Raw genomic sequence first — 3,386 nt, forward strand, 5'->3', positions numbered from 1 at the left:
GTGTGTGTGTGCATGTGATTATAGCCTCAGTGTGGTAACTCTGTAGTATATCTCAAGTTTTAAGCAGACTTTTATTCAATTGTGATATTTAGTATATGCTTTTAAACAGAATAATACATATGTACATTTTCACATACACAGATATGTAAGTATTTTCAGTAGGTGTCAAAGTAATGTATTTCCTACAGTCATAGGTTCTTTGTACAAAAAACGAAGGGCTAATTGGAAATAAGGAAAAGTATTACATTTTACTTTTTTAAAAATTTGAGAATGTAGGTTATATTTGATAGTAAATCATTGCTTTCCTTTTTCCTTTATTTTGAGCATTGGCATTGAGTGAATATGACTTGTCTATATAAACTTTGATCAAATGATATGATTTAGTGTGAGTCTGTTGAAAGAAATTGAAGAATAAAAAAATATATATTATTCAGTTGTACCAGGACGTTTTAGGAATAAAAAAGAAACGTGGAAGCAGCATTCTGAATGAGTAGGTGAATCACTACCATAAGTTGCATATTTCATTGACAAATTAATGGACTATGGATTTGCGTGCTCACAATCTGCTTGTGTAGACTGCTTATAGGAAATGTGTATCTCTCAAAAACCTTTAATCGTATAAATATCACCAATGTAAAAACAGGACCTAGGTGAATCCAAGAAAGTAGTTCTTTCTACCAAAACACCAGTGGCATTTTTCACAGAGCGAGAACAAATGTTTCTAAAATTTGTATGGAACCACAAAAGATCCCAAACTGCCAAAGCAGTATTGAGAAAGAAGAACAAAACAAAAACCTAAATGGGAGTTCATCAAACTAAAAAGCTTCTGCATAGCAAGAGAAACCATCTTCAGAAAACAAAAAGCCAACCTACTGAATGGGGGAAGATATTTGTAAATCACATATACAGTAAGGGATTAAATCCCAAATATATAAAGAACTCCTACAATTCAACAACAAAAAATCTCACAAGCCAATTAAAATGGGCAGTTATGGAATGACTAAGTCATGTGAATAAAAGGTACAGCTCAGAGACTCTAGTCAATATTACAGTAATAGTGGTATATGGTGACAGATGGTAGCTATGCTTGCGGTGAGCGCAGAATAACATATAGAATTGTCGAATTACTATGTTGTCCACCTGAAACTAATATTACATTGTATATCAACTTTACCTACATAACATTTTAATATACGTAATAAATATATAATATATATGAATATATTAATCATATAAATTAATATATAGTGCATTATATTAACTACATATAAATACATTATTTTTAACAATATATGTTAATAATATATTATGTAAATAAAGCTGAAATACTAAATAAATTAATATATATTATATAATATGTTAAGATATGGGCAGAGGAACTGAGTAGACATTTTTCCAAAGAAGACAAACATGTGGCCAACAGGCACGTGAAAAGATGTTTAATATCACTAATTATCAGAGAAATATAAATGAAAAGCACAGTAAAGTATAATCTCACATGTGTTGGAAATGACTGCTATCCGAAGGCAAGAAATAACAAATGATGAAGATGTGGAGAAAAGGGAATACTCATACTCTATTGGTGAGAGTATAAATTGGTGCAGCCAATATGGAATACAGTATGGAGGTTCCTTAGAAAATTAAGAAGAGATCTACCATATGATCTAGTTATTCACTTCTGGGTGCTTATCTGAAGAATGTGAAAACACTAATTTGAAAAGATATATGCACTCTTTTGTTCATTGCAGCATTTAAAATACAAATTTACAGGCATCATTTATAGTACTCAAAATATGGAAATAGATAAATGGATACAGAGGATATGAGATCTATCTATCTATCTATCTTTCTATCTGTCTATCCATCTGTCTATCTAATGGAATATTACTCAGCCATGAAGAATGGAATCTTGCCATGCATAACAGCTTGGATGGACCTTGAGAGTATTGTCCTTCATGTAATAAGTCAGATGGAAAAGGCAAATAGAGCATGATTTCACTCATTCTTTGGACTCTAAAAAAACAAAATAAGTAAGAAATAATACAAAACCAAACTGATAGAGAGAACATACTGATTGTTACAAAGAGGGGAGGAGGTTGAGAAGTGGGTGAAAAGGGTGAAGAATCAATTGTAGGTGATGGATGGTAACTCTGTTTTTGGTAGTGATCACCCTGTAGTGCACTACAGAAGTCAAATTACTGTTTTATACCTGAAACTTATATAATGTTCCATAGCAATTTTGCCTTGATAAAGTTTATTCTTTCAGCCTTTAGGAACTAGCAACGTGGGACTTTGTTTTAAAGGTTTTAATACCTTTGCTTTACTTTCCATCACAACAGAGGTTTGCAAAGCCAGGCTTCAAGGCTTTACTAGGATATTCTTGAATGTCACCACAGCAATAGTGGATTTTGAAGTGAAGGAACCTTAGGTCTATGCTGGAAAATAATAAAAAAAAAATAAGTATAACCAAAAAGCAAAAATTTAAAGAAACCTCATGTTATTAAGGATGAGCACCACTGTATGCATATAATGGATAATATTGGATGCTTGAAGAAATGTAGTATTTGTACAGAGTTGCAGTTTTCTCTGGCATAACATTATATAAAATATGTATAATATATATATCTTTAGAATATAAAGTTCTATACTATCATCATGTCAGTGATGGTTGGTGTGTAGCTCATTTTCAGAACAATCAGTATACTTAAAAAATATGTTAGACCATCTTCTAATCCTGACCCTGTTGATGATCTGAATTAGTAATTTGACTAGATATTCATTACATTCCGTTTTCTCGATTCATTGTTGTCCGCATGTACTTTGATGTGTCATTTATTGTTGTCATATAATAAAATGAAAAAATCTGGATTTGCAGGATCTTGTAAATCACTAAATCTGACTCAATTTTCAGTGTAATTTCCCCCTCTCCCCATTGGCAATTCACGATTATGTACCCTTGCATTGACATTTTTTGTTTAAAGAAAGTTCACAATGTGCTAATTTCCAAATTTATATTCTAATTGTTTCACTCTTTTCCTCCAGTAAATGATCTGTGTCTTTTTTTTTTTATTACTCATGAACCAGACCGATTTTTCATAGTATGCCCAGTAATGCTTAAGATCATTCAATTAATCATTCTTCACTGCTTTTCTATATTAATTGATGCACTCATTAATTTATGCATTTGAAAATACTTTTTGGAAGGCCTACCATAGTCTACGAATTCTACAGAGACCTTAAAAAGTGGCAATGACTGTGTTGGTGTTATCCTCCCAAAGACCTTAAATTATATTGTGGTCAAGAGACATTTAGGCAGATAATTATAAAATAATGCGATAAATGCTCTAATCACAGAATATTATGGACATATTCAGGAAGAGAATCTG

This window comes from Hyaena hyaena, unplaced genomic scaffold, assembly GCF_003009895.1.
Source record: "Hyaena hyaena isolate Hyena2069 unplaced genomic scaffold, ASM300989v1 scaffold_524, whole genome shotgun sequence".
In the NCBI taxonomy this organism is placed as follows: domain Eukaryota; kingdom Metazoa; phylum Chordata; class Mammalia; order Carnivora; family Hyaenidae; genus Hyaena; species Hyaena hyaena.